The 17,157-nt window shown below is 37.2% G+C and overlaps 1 protein-coding gene across 2 annotated transcripts in view; it reads left to right on the top strand.

Moving 5' to 3' along the window:
- Window positions 1-17,157, top strand: part of SIPA1L1 (signal induced proliferation associated 1 like 1) — a 200,891-nt gene that overhangs the window by 103,156 nt on the left and 80,578 nt on the right. The window contains exon 2 of one of the 2 annotated variants that reach the window (XM_056492555.1): window positions 8,525-8,611. The exons of the other annotated variant lie outside the window; for it this stretch is intronic. The gene's annotated coding sequence lies outside the window, so the exon portion shown is untranslated. The remainder of the gene's footprint in view (window positions 1-8,524; window positions 8,612-17,157) is intronic. 2 annotated transcript variants of the gene reach the window in all.

Below are 17,157 nucleotides of genomic sequence, written 5' to 3'. Positions count from 1 at the left end.
TGAGGGGAGCACAGCTGGTTACAGCACTTACAGCAGTGGAGCAATCCACTCTGTGGCTGAGCAGAGCGGGCTGTGCCGGTGGGAGATACATCTGTTCTTCCTTGTGTGACTTTCTGGTGGGCAGAGTGTTGCCTTGGCTTTACTTCAAACTCGCAGAAAGGACAGAGTGATTGAGAATCCAAGCCAAAAAGCTAAGTTATAAAAGAAAGCAAACGTTGTGCTTCAATTTCTGCTGTGTGCTGAAGCTGAGGAGCTGACATTTCAGCAGCAGAACGATGTCTTCATAGAGATGATGAGTACAGGCTGAGTCATGTAATTTTCAGCTTCAAATATTAAAATTAATCTGCTGTACATAAAGTTTTTCATTGCTGCCAGCTCACTCTGAAAACTTAGTTATGCCATATTTGCCAGTGTAATTGCAACCATTTTGTCTGTCTTGTCTATTTTTGTTTGGGTTTTTTGCAAAGATAAATGTATGTAGGTTTTCCAGCAACTTGCCAACAGTTTGCATCTAAACAGCCACAATGTCACCTCTCTGCATTACTGTGCTAGTCTTTTATGAACTTGAAGCTTTTCCTTATAGCAAGTTTGATTGTCAAAGTCCAAATGTAGGTTTTGTCTTTGTAGGTCAGTTACAGTCACTTAGAGGTTAAACAGCAATGTGTTGTTGTTTTGGTGTTTTTTTTTTGTTTTTTGTTTTTTTTTTTTTTGTTTTTTTTTTTTGTTTTTTTTTGTTTTTTTTTTTTGTTTTTTTTTTTTGTTTTGTTTTGTTTTTCTTTTCATTCTGGGATTTTAATTTTTAGTATTTTAAACAAATGGGCAGTAATATAAAGTTAAGTTTTAGGGTATTTGGTCTTTGCCTGAAATAAAGTATACCCATGTCTTTAATGACTGAATAATCACTTTTGGAAGGGGGAAATCTGTTTATTTAAGCTGTGTTTCATGAGCTGTAATACCTGTTGATCTGCTGTTTCTGAAATGGATTATGTAGCATCATTGAACCAGTCTCATCAGGGTATGTCAGAGGAACAGCTAGGGCAGATGTGGAGCTGTGCAGAATACCTTTGAAAATCAGGGTGGCAGAGGGAAATAAGAGAAGTTAATTCCATGATTTGAGATTGAGAATCTCGTGTAGGAATTTGCTTGTTGTGTTTCCATCACAGATTTTATGAACCCAAGAAATGGAAAGAAAATCTGGAGGAGCTTCTAGGATCAGTAATATGCAAGGTTGCTCTTAAATTCTTTTTATATCTGTCAGCATTTTGGTTTATTTCTTATTGCACTTACTAAAGTAGGTTTTTTTTTTTTCCATCTCAAATTACTTATATGTCTTAAACTGCTGATGGTTACATGTAAGGGAGTGAAGTGAATTTCTTGATACTGCCTTTGTGCCTGAATGGTGATTCTAAATTCTTCCAAGTCTCTGCCTGCTTCTGCCTCCTGTATAGAGAGTTTTGTTTTGTCCTGGACTCAGTCAGGACTTTTCTATTTAGCCAAAGGTGTCTCTGTTTTCCATAGCACCTCTTCCAAAGTCCACATTTGTGTGCTGTATTCTCTTCTTTGTCATTTCTCTCGGGTTGTTAACCATCTCTGTTTCTGGTCACTGTAGCCAAGGCTGTTGTGGCCATCCCTGCCCAAAACATCCTGGTTTGTGAAGAGCAGACCCAGCTGTGCATCAGCCTTGATTGCCCATGCAGTACCTGTGTCAAAAGCTTCTCTGTGTCACTCTGCAACATTGCAATCAAGTTTGAAATAAAAACTTGTTTTCCACTGTCTTAAATACTAAAACGAGCCCCAGGTGATTAACAGAAAATGTGATACTGTGTACAAAATTGAATATAAACTTGGATATTCAGTAGCTCTTTGCTTTTCTGTGTAAAACAGAAATTTGGAAGATTCTTCATATGATAGTAAAATACAATAAAGGGAATTTCTTTGCACATATCATCAGTATTTTATAAGAAAAGGCAGATTATCTGCATCAATACAGGCTTTAGAATCAACAAATTATTTTCACATGTGCCACATAATCATGTGGGAGGCTTTCATTGTGAACAAGCTGGTGGTATTTTTCTTCACACAAGTCTGAAATTTCTGTGGTAACAATGACATTTGCCAATTTGGTCTTAGTTATTTCATTCTCTCTGGTAAAATGTAATTTGCCCTAATAGGAATTATTGTGTACAGGTTCTTTTTATAGAGAGATTCATGTTAACCTTGCGGACCATTTAAGTAATGATTTTCTGATGCTCTTGTGGTTTCCCTCTTTTTATCTCTGTCCTTTCAGTGGAAAGTATTTCAAGAGAAAAATCATGAAATCTTAAAGCTAGCTTTAAAACTTGATTATTTTACTGCTCCAGTTTACTGCCTGATTTACACAAGAATTATGTGTAATTTGTGCTTTACAATTTCAACTGCAGCTTCCTCTGTGATGTCTTAATGGAGGCTGAAGAGATCAGTGAAAGGTTCACTGCCAAGGAACATTAGTATCATACTTCTGCAGTTTATTTGGTGGGTCTTGCCTAGGTGTAAATACTAAGGCATAAACAAATTACCCAGTAATTTCTGGGGCATTGAAACCTTTACATCTTTATTTGAAGACTTCACATCCATATCATGTAATACCTTCATCTTTCAACTGAAGCACACAATGAAAGATCTCCTCTTTATATGCATTAATGTTAAATTTTAATTATCATGCTTCTAGTGATTTTTGCACTGTTTTCTATTTAATAAATATTTATATTTGAGATAGTTAAAAAAGATTTGGTAGCTATGAAACCAAATTAAAGACTAGGGAAAATGTGACTTGAAAGTGGTGGATACTGTTCCAAAGTAATGGTTGTTACATCAAGATGTTGGTCATTACATCTCAAGGCTGAAGGGAAGGGATTCTGAGCCTGCAGTTCTCTTTCCTCTTAGCCACAAACCTTTCTCTTCTTATGGAATGGCCTGTATATTCTTGAGGTGTTCTGTCTCATCTCACCTTCTGACACTGCCACCTGCAATCTGGTGGTATCTTGTGGTTGGTATCTTACTTATACAGGGAGACATTTGTTGCAAGTGGCCTCATCCGTGATGCCTCCTTATCTTTTTAAAATGTAAGTTTTTTTTCACACAACTGAAAAACAAATGGAGTTTTGGCTCTTCTTATCCTCCTAGGCAGACAGAAATTTCCTTGTTATTTCTAAGGGGGGAATCCAGACCTGTTGTTCTTAATGTCTTCTCTTAATTTAACCTATTTGACCAGGTAAGACAGTAATCATTTCATAAGATGGCTACTTTCTTCTGAGAGCAACTATAATTAATGTAAATTATTTCTTCTGTGTGACATCAGTGTCTTGTACATTTGAAGGATGGAATTAATTTGGGTTGCTTCCATAAAACAAGGTCAAGGTTGTTTGTGAGGCTTTTTTTTTGTTCACAGTATCTTATTCATCACATGGAGCCCTTTTTTTCCCCTTCAGTGTTTGACAAAATATTAAAATTTTCCCACTATAAATTTTGATTGCTCTCTTAGTATATAACATAAGGCAAAACTTAATCTGTATAATTTTTTGTCATGAAGTCAGACATTTTTTTACCGAACAAAATAAGTCTGTGGTTTTAAAAACTGGTTTCTTTTTTATATTGGCTGTTTTTGTGGTCTGTTAGTTCTTGTATTTTAAAACAGATAACAGCAATTCTTTTGGAAGACTGATATGCTCTTTGTTACTTGCATCCTACATACAAGCTATTGACTGATGGTTTTGACAACCATATTATATATGTCATATTCTGAAAATTTTTGAAAGGTATTTTCTGCTCTTTTTCCCATTCTTCCCTGTCATTGTGACTTGGTAAGTCTTGTTCTTCTTGCTAAAGATTCACATACTAGTGAAAATGTCACTAAATGCTGGTACAGCTGGGGGGGGGCGGGGGGTATGGATGTATTTTGCTTTGTCATCTTAGGTTTCTTGGCAACTTCAGCTTTTAGCAGCTGTGTACACAAATTGAGGTTGATTCCCTACTGCATAAGTATGAAGATTATTACTGGGTGCTAAATGCAGGCTGTAGAAAATCATAAAATGAACAAAAAGTAATACTGCATCCTGCCATTCAGCCGGGCACCCAAATCTGTAGATGCAGGATGAAATCCTCTGAAGCCTGGACATCATCTCACCGCAAGGTTGTTGAATGTCGCCTTCTGTGGAACAGCGGCTCTCTCAGCTCCTGCAGACGCTAATCTCTGCTTTATTTTTAGCAAGCCATTAGTCTCTCACAGGGGAGTGTGGGAGTAATTGTCAAAGCTACTGAAGGACTGCTATTAAACCGAATTGCTGTAGCAGGTGTTGGGTGGGATCTCCTCCATTCTTACCAATTAGCAGCTACTGGCTTCACGTTTAAAGACATGTGAAATGCAGCCCTGTCATGCCAAGATTTCCTGGCCCACCTTGTGCACTGTTAGAGTGGGTCTTTTGACAAGTACTCCTTTTGAAGTTTCTGTTCTTTGTCAACATACAAAGATTTTCACTATGTATATCCTTTCCCTAGTCTTTTGGTTTATTTTTCAAGGGGATCTCTTGTAGGGGTACTGCATTGCTAAGGAAGTGAGGCTTTTGTGACTAGATTTGCCTGTCCATCAATCCACTTTTTCAAATCCTTCCTCACTCCAAAAGGGGGAAAAAAAATCCACCAACATTTTGGATATTAACTGGCTGCTGATTTCTATCCACGAGAAGTGTAAAGTTCTTGGTATGGAGTAAATTGTGAAATTGGTGCTTTAGTGAGGAGTAGTCTAGACATCCACTGAGAAATGGCTGGGTCAAATCTAGACTGTAGCAATCCTGGTTGGCCACATGTGCTGCTGCCACTTGCTTTGGCAGGCAGTGGCATCTGCAGGCTTGGTTCCAGCTCTAGTCTTTCATCTACAGAAAGGATATACAGATACAGCTACTGGAGAGCACAGCACCAGGACTCTGCTAACAACTGGGGCCTGTTGGTCTCAGCAACCATTGGTAATGAGATGCAGGGTGGGAGGTTTCTTTCCCTTCTTTATATTCTCTTCTTATCAATTATTTTGTCCATCTTTTTTCGCTCAGTTTGTTCCACTGGAGCCAGTGGTGTTTCAGGAGTTTCTTTCAGTTACCGTAAAAATTGCAGCTTACAGCTTGGTTTCATAAAAATCTCAGTTACCTTTGATCTATTTTGGAGTGCAATTAGAAAAAAAACCAAAGAAACCCCCAAACCCAAAACATAAAATGCACTGAATTTAAGAAAGACAAGAAAAGAGAGGAAAAGACTGTACAAAGCAGAACACAGGCTCCTTATATGGCTTGTTCCTGATCCTGCAGTTTATTCAAAATTCCTCCTTCTGTGAGTACTATGATCAGGACAAATTATTTGACAGGAGACTCCTGTAATTTTATTGCTTCCCTTTTTCCCAGGCTTCTCTAAGAAGCGTGTTACACAGATGTGGATATTCAGGAAGCTCATGGCAGCACAAGACAAGAACTCCAAAGAATTCCCAACAGGGGATCTCCTAAGCACTAAGTTGAGAAATCTTCAGCAGAGTGATGATCCAGCTCTTTTTGGTGATGGGATCAAAGCTAATTAGAATTAATGCTGTCCTCCAGTTCATAACTGCCTTAACTTCTGTAAATGAAAAGCAGTTGTTAAAGCACATCAGCACTGGTTAAATAATTGATCTGAGGAGCCAGCTCCAGGACCATTCAAGTTACGAAACTCTCTAAGTTCTCAGTTTGTAAGGAATCACAGGAAAATCATTTTGTTTGAAAAAGTTGGGAAGTGTTGGTCATGTTAGTGCATTCTATTTATAATGTTTTACTCTGTTTATTAGAGCTATGGGATGTCAGATAAAATCTGTTGTTTTGTTGTTACTTCAACATTAATGGAATGGCCAGCACAAGTTCTGTGCATTACTGGGATTTCACACATCAATGTGCTCAGTAGCATTTTAATGATGCATAGTATTTGTGCTTCAGTCTCCTGGATCTCTGGAGCAAATTCTCTCTCCCTTACTATACCAGGCCAAAGAAAAAGCTTTTGCAAAAGGCAGAGAAGTTTGTTTTATGCTGTTCTCCAGTTTCAGTTGGGTTTTTCCTTCTTTGGCTTTCCACAGCCATAACTAGTTGAAATACCCCTGTCTTCTGATGACTCTTATCTCTTGCCATTGACATAGTAGATAGAACTAGTGATGAAAAAGTAGTGCAGGAATACTAAAAATTGAACCTAAAAATTAAGGTGGCATGATGTGTAGGATGATTAATGCCCTAATTCTCATGCATTTTAGAACCTTACATAGTAGAATGAGAAAATTAATCTCCTAATTTAGAAGTAGTAGAGAAGGAGGCTACATTTGCAGCTCATTTACTCCATCTTTTAAATGCTTGGTTTTCATGTTTTTATTTTAAATTTTTTACTTGGTAAGTGAATTCTGTAAGAGTATTTGTCTGTTGTGAAAATCTAAGATACATTCCTGCGCACATCCTTAGGAAGGAGCAAGGAAGGGAAACCCAGTTACTGTGCAGGTTAATAGATCCAGTGACTGCAGTTTTGGTCTCTGCTTCACAGGAACTCCCCTAATATTCTTGATTTATTAATGGTTGCACAGTTGTGTACATCAAGGATATAGAAATCAACTTTGGCCCTTGATTTTGAAGAAAAAGGAAGTGACACTGAGATTCTGAGGTAATGGGAAGGCAGTTGGAAACAAATGTATGTAATTACATTGGATATACCTGCATGTTTTCCTCTTAAATGGAAGATTAACTTGGGGATTGTTTCACAGTAGATTTTTGTCATTCTTTCATTACTGACTGACAGTGCCTTACTTTCTTTCTACATATATAAAGGAAAAAGATCCAGAAGGGACCCCTGTCTTGAAGAGAGATCCAGACTGCTAAGATGTCTATTTTTATTCTGGCTAGTGACTTCATCACAGAAGCAGTGCATACCACACTGCATACCACAGTAATGTGTTATCTGGCCAAAACTGTAGCTTGTTGATAATGGGAGCTTCTTAGTGATTAACTTTTTTTTTTTTTCCATTTGCCTAAAGAATTTTATACCTTGCTGTTGCACATCTTTTGTGGGACAGCCTGGTGTACTGCTTGGTTTGGTTGTGTACAAAGGGGTTATTTCAAATAATTATTTGACTTAAAAGTCATCTTTGTTATATTAGCTAAAAAAAAAGCCCCTAAAATCTGATCTTCATCCTATCCCTGTGTATATTTTATATGTTTAACAAGAGGGTTGATTATATTAATTTGTTCTACTGATAAGGGTTTTTAATGCAGAATAGTAGAGTACTGGTTGAAAACAAATAGTTTTAGCCAGGTGCTTATGAGCCTGAAGTTTGATTTGTAATTCTTATCTTAGTTCTCAGATACTTGACATGATGATCTACTCTCAAAAGAAGACATTGAGCTGTTGGCAGTGTGTGGAAAAACGAATTTGATTAAAAGGATTGCTAAGTCATACCTAAGGTCTGAGTATACCCAGAAGAAACAAGGAGAATCTTTGTATCTTTCTTTTCTTACCCAAATCAAGCCTTTTAAAGCCACTTACAGGAACTCTGCATTATTTTGTGCCCTTCAGCTTGGCAGTTTTAAACTTTTTACCTGCCAGCATGGAAGTGTTTGAAGAAGACTTAATAAAATTCTCAAAGCATCTAAGAATTCAGAAGAGTAATTTTAAAATATTTCCTATATGTGAAATGACTTTAACTGCAAAATATAGTAGTACAGTACTATCTGCTTACTTATGTTCTGCTTTGATTAGTGATTTGGATAATAAATTACTTATGTTTTCCAGTTCACACATAAAAGTGCTGTTTCTTAGTAAAGGGTTGTTGTTTTCCCATTATCAACATGCTTAATTTTGCACAGGTATTTCAAGGTATCTGGTAATTCTCTGTATGCACCAATGGCTTCTCTCTGCTCATTTTCTCCTCTGCTGATTAACTATTGATCATTAGCCACAGGAATTATGTGCTAATACAGCTGCTCTGCTGGCAGTTAGGTTGTTGATTTAAAGTCATATTTGTAAGGATCAATACCCGAGAAACACAGCACTTTTCTGCTGCCACTTCTTCTCATTATCAGTCAGCATCTGTTCAGACTGCTCACCAGATTGTTACAACACTACACATTACCAGCAAGTCAAAAACAGTATACAGTAATTTATTACCTGCTGAATCACTTTCCAGAAATGCAGATCTAATTTTTTTGGCTGATCTGTATAGAAATTCCTTTATTATCAGTGATGATAAAGGTGTGTTTTTACAGTATTTCAAGTACATATAGTAGCTGCTGTGCTGATACATAACTAAGTTAAGAAATAATTTTCTTAGTAGTATTTAAAATGGTTTCCTATTTATGAAATTTTCATTGTTTTTTTTTTAAACTGGAAGCTAATCTTTCTGGGTGTACTTGCACTACCTTCACAAGTTGTTCTCATCATTATTTCTCTTTCTCCAATTTTTACTTATTCTCTGCACTGAGCATTGCCTCCTGTCTTTTAGGTCTGTGTTCTGAATGCTTCTGTTTTCTTCTGTGGACACAGAAGGGAGCTAAAGAGAGCTCTGACCTCTGTTTTGAGGACATGTGAGGTAGGGAAGAATGTGTTACTCTTGATGTGATTTGGGTTCTGCTGGTATATCACTAGGGCTGTGGGTTAATGTACTGTAGCAGAAAGGGTATCAAAATAAAAACAGTGTTCATACAATGGAAATAAGTGAAACATTTGAATTACTCTCATGGTTTAACTCCAGCCAGCAGCCCAGCCCCACACAGTCACTCAGTCACTCCCCCACCACTGGATCAGGGAGAGAACTGGAAGGGTAAAAAGTCGTGGGTTGAGATAAAGACAGTTTAATAGGGAAAGCAGAAGCTGTTCACACAAGCAGAGCAAAATTGGGAATTAACTGAGTGCTTCCCATGGGCAGGCAGGTGTTCAGCCATCTCCAGGAGAGTAGGGCCCCATCACATGTAACAGAACCTTAGGAAAACAAACCCCATCACTTCAAATGTCCCCCTCTTCCCCTTTTTTTCCCCAACTTTATATACTGAGCATGATGTCATATGGTCTGGAATACCCCTTTGGTCCGTTGGGGTCACCTGCCCTTGGCTGTGTCCCCTCCCAGCCTCCCATGCAGCCCCAGCTTCCTCACCAGTGTGGCTGCATCAACCCTGTGTTCAGCACAAATCCAAAACGCATCCCCATACCAGCCACTATGAAGAAAATTAACCCAGCCAAAACCAGGACACTGTATTTAAAAATAAATGTGCTTTTTATAATTTATTTCTTTTTTCAAATGCTTTAGTAATATAGGACTGCATTACTTTACTTTGGATATGTAATTTAGATGAAAATAATTGCTAAGTAAGAACTGTTCCTCAATTTTTTTTTTTCTTCATCTGTACTGGAAGGTGAATAGTTTTCACTAGGATTTCAGCTGTAACCAGGATTGCTAAAACTTAATTCTCACAGCAGCAGTAATCATCATGTTCAGACCACGAAGTATAACTAACTCGAGAATTTTAGCATAATGTAACTGAGATTATTACATGTATTCAAAGGAATGTTGGTCCATGATTCTCAGATGCTTTAATCTCTAAGTGATGGTTTGCAGGAGCAGTGGAAGGAGATCCATTGATTTAATTTTCTTATGTATTAGCACTAATGCATCATCATCAGTTCCTTTGTGTGTGACTTTCATGCAGCCTTACATTCTGCTTTTTTTCCTCTCACTGCGCTTTCTTATTTTGCTCTCATTCCACATATACTCACAACTAAAATATTTTTTCTTGGCTTACTTTGATGACTTTTCTAGTTGAAGTTAAGTAAGATAGAGTTAGTGGGAGTTGATGTAATGATTTTGTATGAGTGGGAAGTTATGATTCTCAAGCAAAATGGTTTGAAAAATGGTGATACCAGTCTGTTCCTGGTGCCCTCTTTGCACGGTTAATTTAGAATAGGTCAGAATCACAAGCATTTGTTTTGGAGGGTTGTTATTTTTATTTTTTTATTTTTTTATTTTTTTAATTATTATTATCATTTATGTAATGATAATTAGTAATGGTGCACAGCTCTGTAACATCTCTCAGTGTATGCTGGTATGCAGATTTTTCAATTTAAGGTATTACTGTTGATAGTATATAATGTACTTTTTGCCTTGAAATCAAAGCTTTCTCTTCTGTTTTACAAAGAAGGCTTTGTAGTAGTTTCATTACTGGCTATGAAAAATGAATGGATAAGTAACATTAAGGAAAAAAAGTTATTAGGTTTTTTGTCTTTCCAGGCACATCCTTTTCCTTCACTGTTTATTTTCTTATTGTTTTGATCCTCTGACTGCTAAAATAATCTTGTGCCTTTCTACTCTTGTTTTTGATTTACATCATCCTACTATGTCCTATGGCTTTGTCAAAAGGTTTTCAGTCTGTGAGCTGTAGGTGGAGAGTGCCATTCTGGATAATTAATGATAGTTTAGAGTGTGGTTTTGTAGACTTGATCTATAAACAGTAAGGGCAGACCCAAAGTCTCCTTTAAGGGGCAATTCAGAAAAGGCTTGACTTAAATGCTAATGTTTTAGGTTCAACAGAGTAAATACAGGGCTTTCAAGGAAAGAGTTTTTTGTTAGAGCAATTGCTGTGACAGGACAAGTCCTCAAGCTAGTTGTTAAAATAACCTGTTAGATGGTAGTCCTCATACTCTGATTACATATACTTGCAAATTGCTAAAACATGAAAATACTTTTTTCTTTTTTGGTAATTTGACAGCCTTGTAAGTAGCTGATGTCTGAGCCATAGGTCTTAAATGAGTATTTTGAAATGAACCTATTTTTGGAAGTAACTTAGTTTCCAGAAGCTGCATTAGGCTATACTAACACTCCCTAAACATTTTCTGTTGTGTTTCTTGCCTATTTCTTTGTTTGTTTTAGTTTAAGGGCTGTTCTAACCTAATGAGCCTTTTTAAAAGCCATTGCAGTAGAGCAGCAAGTGCATTTTGGGAGACAGATTTGCAGTAGGGAAGTAATAGCCACCAAGGTTTTAACTGAAACTTTGGACTAGTGCAAGTTTCAAGTCTTCAAGGGCTTTCCTCCTGCTTTTCATCTGATATGGCAATACAAAAACATCTATTCCCTTAAGCTAATTTCTCTTACTAATAAAACTTGGTAATTTCATCTTATGTAAGAAAATAGCCAAGAGCAGTTCTGAATCAGGCAAGTGCTGTATCTTGTTTATGTGGAAGAGAAAGGTAGGAGCAAACAAATAGTTCCATATCTCACACTGTTTTTCTAGTTTTCAGAAGTCTGACTATGGAACTTCCCTAACTTCATGTTGAACTATTTGCACTTGAAAGCCCTGATGAGATTTTTTGTATATGAACTTACCTGACCACTTTTTTAGCTAAATTTTGTCATCCATAAGTCATGGTTATGAATTATAACTAGTTATGCATTTTTGTTGGTTGCTTTATAGAAATTTTCTGTTTCTGTGGTAAGAAAACTGTTTGTAATATTTCAGTGGACACGCTATGACTTTCTAGCACACAAATTCCACCCCACCTTTTCAGAACTTCAAAAACAGACTAAAGATTTCAAAATTGGTTTTCATTGTAGAATTTCTTCCAGTACCTGTGTTTTTTATCCTAATAAGAAAGGATTCACCAAAAATGTACTCCCTCTTCTGAAGTGAACCACTCAAGACTATGAGAAATTTTAATGTTTCATTTCAGAGGGACTTTCAACTAGAATGAATGCTCATCCTCAGTGGAAATTCTGACAAGCCTGTATTAATGTACAGAGGAGCAGAAACTGATCTAAGTACTTTACTTGGAAGGAAACCAAATATTTTCATTATAAAAGTTAGTATTTTGAAGCACTTCTGTGATCTTCAGAATCCATGCTCATCAGGCAGTTTTAAAACTTACCTTATTTTGAGCCATGTCTCACTACTTCACAGAGTAACACACTGAATTTAGTATATGATGACTGTATGGTCAGCAGGAAGTACAAAGCAGTGAAAAAGAAGTATCTATAGATTTAGCCATCCAGTGTAACATATTCGGTGTAACATTTTTTTGTGTGTGTGCAGCCAGCTCCAAATAGATTTCTCTGCTCTAATCTCATTGCTGTGCTCATGGTAGGCTTGAAGAATAGAGTTTATTTCCTGAGGGTTACAATGCAAATTGAGCTGGTAATTTTTTTTCCTTTTTTTCCTTTCCCTGCAACCCTCCTCCAGACACATATGTGCACATAAAACAGCTTAATTGTATTGGCATCTTTCTGTAAAATCCTGGAGACTTAAACTCATGTAATTATTGAAGAGGGTTTCTTTAGTGGGAGGATAAAGTTTTGCATTATGAGAAAACCTGAGTAGTGCTAGTATCAGACTGTTCACTGAATCAGCTACTGAAATTGTCATAAACAAGAATTTTTCTGAAAGCTTTTCTCTAGAAAAAGACTCCATGTTGCAATATAGAAAAGATGAGTTGCTTTTAACAGTGATGATATCGCTGAGCAAAGTTTCTCAATGGAAGGAGGTACAAAATCATCTAGTCTTTACACGGTGAAATCAAGACCCAGTCTATCTTGAAATTTAACTATCAGATTGTGGAGCACAGGTACAATCTCCTTCTGGTCAGAAATCCTATCAAGAAATTAGAAGCTATTGCTTCACAATTGCTGGTATTTTCAAGTTGTTTTCAGATATTGATCTGGCTAACAAAAAATACATTATGTTGATAAAATCCCCATTTCAGAGTAATAGAAGAGTAGACACGGAACCAAAAAAGAAACTGCACATGCTCAAGAAAATGCAGCCCTGAAAATCAAAAAAGGCACATATGGCTTCAAATAGTGTTTGTATTTCTAACTACTCTCAGAACTCTGAGCAGGATCTTCAGCTTGTGAGCTGGAGTAAGTGTCTCCAGCAGCTGCAATTGGAATAATTTTGACTTCATGTGAGCAGGGAGGTGCATTAGCTTTCAAAGTCTGCTTTTGGGGAGGATCTGCAAGGACCTGGGGGTTGCAGGGGCAAGTGGAGCTGAGGAGTCGCCTGCAGGAGTCACCGTACTCAGCATAGGGAGGAGCCACAGCCTTTTTACTGATGGAGAGTTCAAGGAGATTCCTGTGGTTTGCTGTGGCTGTCATAGCTTCCACAAAGTCAGGGCTGGCCAGAGAAAGTCACCCCCACACACAGACAGCAAGGGTGAAAACTGGTGCCAAAATGATATTTCCTTTTTTCCGGGAAGGGTTAAGGAACGTTCTTACTGAACTGTTATCAACGTGATTTTATATAATGAACCATAATCAGAAATAGTATGCAAGCCTGATTAAGGCTGTTGATGCAGTGAAACAGGAATACACCCACACATGTACTTTCTGTAGGTAATTTACTTTTGAAGGTTTAGTATTGGAATTTAAATGATTTCAAATCTGTTTTCATTTTATAAAATGTTTTTTCATGCATGTGAACCAGGAACAGATGTAGATATTTCCTTTTGCTGACCGTGACTGGAGAAAAAAAAAAATCACATAAGGCAAAAAGATTTTTCCATCATACTTCCTTAGATTATAATGAAGAAAACCTCAAATGGACATGCTGGACTATGTTTGGGATGTTTGGCTGGAGGCTTATTTTTGTAGTATCTGTGAGTTGTTGTAGGCCATCTTACAGAAAAGTGAATAAATCTTGTATGGAGTAATTTGGGTCTTGGTCTAGAAATACAGTTGATAAAAACTTGCATGGACAGCTGGGCAGGTCAAACACACGCAAGTTTAGTTGCACTTTGAGGCAATGGTAGTCTCCAATCATCCACCTAAATTTTCTTCTTAGGTTTAAAGATATATGGATGAGGTGCCAGTGTTGCTGGCATATGTATGCTTGTAATAGACTGATTCTTATTTAAATTGCAAAGTGTGCTTTTAGATGTCACTGCCACCTTGCTTGCTCTTCTCAGTTTGTATCCTGATTTGCCAGCTTGACTGTCTGGATTCATGACTTGAATTGCTTATTTGCTTCTCCCTGGTATTGCAGTTTGGTGTAGGTTGCTTCACACAATGAGTTGTGCACAGATTTTCACAATCACTCTTGAAGAGTTGATGTAGGTGGCCAGGTAGGTATTTTCCTGCTGTAGTTGTTGGAGATAACTCTGTCCTCAGTGAGTTACTAGGATGGCTGTCTTTAAAATTTAGGTGCTGTCTACTTGGATGTTCTCAGTTGCTTTGACCATACAGTCTGTGGTAGGACTGTAGAACATAACATACCTACATCATCAAACCTAAGGGTTTCATCTACCTGTTGGTTACTGCTGAGAGGATTTCTAAGTAAACTTTCTTGGTTTTCTGCATATGAAGAGGAGTTCTGTTTATGTCCTGTGAAATCCAGCCTGAACACCCACTCGTAGCACAGCACTCAAAATTTATATCTACCTTTATTATTTTCTCAACCATAAATGTTGCAATCATGCAGAATACAGATTTCTGTTTTCACAAGCAGGTTGTCTCTACGTTGTTTTATTTATCATTATTAGTACTTGAAGTATTTTAGATGTAGAATAACAGTTTATGTACTAGCAGTCCAGCTTTTGCCTCATGTTTTTGTGTACATCCCATATGGAAAAGAAGAATGCCATTGTAATATTTGTTCATTTAGCAGGGTACAAGGTTTCTGTAGTTGCACTCTGTTCCCTACTAGCTTTTTGGAGCTATTTGCAGGTTTATATGTTATTTTGCATTCCACATTGAAAGCTTCAGACATCCTTTGCAGTTTTTGGGGTGATATTCATAATGAATGTAACACTTTGTCATCTGCTGATAGAACATCTAGTGCTCTTAAATTCCTGACAGTTGTTTCCTGTCAGTTTTATGGTCCCATCCATATTTTTGATGTATTTTCATACCCCCAAAATAGGCATTTTGTATTAAGTCTTACTTAAAACCATGTTTCTTTTAGTCTTAATTTTAAATTACATTTTAAAGGCAAATAAACAAAAAACAGCTATATACAAACATATGTGGAGGTTGAACTCTTTATTCCTTTATATTCATGAATATGGTATTTTGGAAAATACATGTGTAATGCATATGTTTGGAAAATAAATGTGATTGTTAAGGACAAAAAGCTTTTTATATATGTTTTGTCAAAAACAGGAAAGTGAATTTTCCCCAGGGATCTCTGATGTCATGCCTGCTAATGTTATATTAGAGTTAGAGAAGCCTGAAAGCTGCTTTTTTATTTTTTATTTATTTAATTTTTTTTTAAATTCTGGTGGATTTATAGTTCCTCATAAGGTTAGATTTACACAGCCTGTGTGTCAGATGGTAATTTAAGATGGTTTTCCTTTTCGGTCTGTGGGATGACCCCGTCTTTAACTCTGAATGAAAGCAAACTAGTAAATAAAAGTCTTCCTTGGACAAAGACCACAGCCTTTGCAGTTTAGGAGGATCTGTTACAGTAGAGCACTGGGAGGGGTTGCCATAAGCACTGCTCTAAAAATATGTAATTTACTGAATCTGTTGCCATGTCTTCTATGTGAACAGTTTAATTGTCTGAAGAAAAACGTTATTTCATCTGGTTGTCATTTTTGTTTGCTTGTATGGATAAATAGGCTTCAGAAAACACAAAATGTGGTTCCAAAAAGAAGATTGCATTCAGTACTCAGTTGCCCACTTTGGTTTGGAGTATATGGGAGAAATGCAGCATTCAGTAATGCATCAGTATCACTCTTACAGTGGTCTAGGTGGTTGCTAGTGGCAGTTGTCACATCCCGAGGTGTCTCCTTAGACCTGAGATCACCTCTGGAGGACATGCAGGTGATCTGGAACCCAGCTCTTTCCAATGCCCATCAATGAGAGACTGCAGGAGGCTGTTCTTAGATGTTTTCATGGTTGTTTATTGTTCCTTATCTCAGGAATGCTTGGTCCAGCGAACAGCAGTCTGCTCGCCAGACGTCCAGGGCAGAATCTGCCTGGCAGAGGCAGGGCTTATCTTTTATAGTCTAAATTACGTACTAGGTATTTACAAATGACCCCCAATACAATACAATCTTGTTACATGGTCCAGCTCTGTTCTCATCCAATCTAAAAGTGCCAGCGTGTCACTCAGCATGGATGACATGGAGAAGAAGGAGGAAGAGGTATCCACACCCCAAATTCTCCATGTTGGCCACGTGTCCCTTATCACAAACATTCTAGAAATCTGCTAATTCTACATTCTAACAGTCTAATTTACACTCTCTTTATTTTTGTGGCTTGCATTTCTTCTCTCAATGTTGGTAAATTTTTCCAAGGAGCTAAATCCAGGCCCTGAGACACCTGGGTCTCATTCCAGGGTCTTTGGGGACCCCGCCAGGGGGGTCTTAAACCTTCCAGGGAAGCCAGAGGAATACTCTGGACTCCCACAGCAGTCGTTTTAGAATCCTTTGCAAATTGATACATTACTGATTTGGAAGCCTGTTTCTGATTTTTCAAGCCTGTTTCAGTGTTCCACTGAAAAGACACCAAAGTTTGGCTTGTAGATGGGATTGCATGTTTGCAAGTTAAATGATTGCTGACAAAGTGTGAAGCTGATGGTCTAAGGAAAAATGAAAAGAATGGAAAGCATACAAAAGTGAAGAGTTGCTGAGAATTGTTCTTGCTTTCTTAGAAAATCTGTTGCTTACTGATTTTTTGTTTTGTCTTCTAAGATCAGTATCTAAATAAATAGTTAACTTTTTTTTTCTTTAAACTCTCTATTTGAACCTACTTTTATTAGGGGGAGTTTATTTCTACTTTTTGTTTATCTGCACTTTTAGATCTTTGCACTCATACACTGGTATGCTTTCAAGAGCTAATGCAAAACTTGCAATTTAAAAAAGATAAATTGGCTTATTGAATAAAAGAATATTACTGAGTTTTTACTGAGTTGTTAATTTTTTTCCCCAAAGGATTTTTAGTGGAAGGCTGTGGAGAGTTCAACCAAGTGCATTTCAATGTGAATGTTGCAGTTGTTCACAATCATAGGGTTAAAAAAAAAAATTTAAGTTTTTGCTACAAATTACTATCTTCCTCTAAGGTTTTTAATTTACTTCCTTTCTTGGTGTTGTACACTTGACAGCATGTGGCAGTCACTTGAAATGGAAACTGCTGTAGTTCTTGCAGGATTGTTTGAG

The sequence above is a fragment of the Oenanthe melanoleuca genome, chromosome 5 (assembly GCF_029582105.1).
Source record: "Oenanthe melanoleuca isolate GR-GAL-2019-014 chromosome 5, OMel1.0, whole genome shotgun sequence".
Classification (NCBI taxonomy): Eukaryota; Metazoa; Chordata; class Aves; order Passeriformes; family Muscicapidae; genus Oenanthe; species Oenanthe melanoleuca.
Note: the sequence above shows the minus strand (reverse complement) of the source record. Positions and strands in the feature narration are given on the sequence as shown.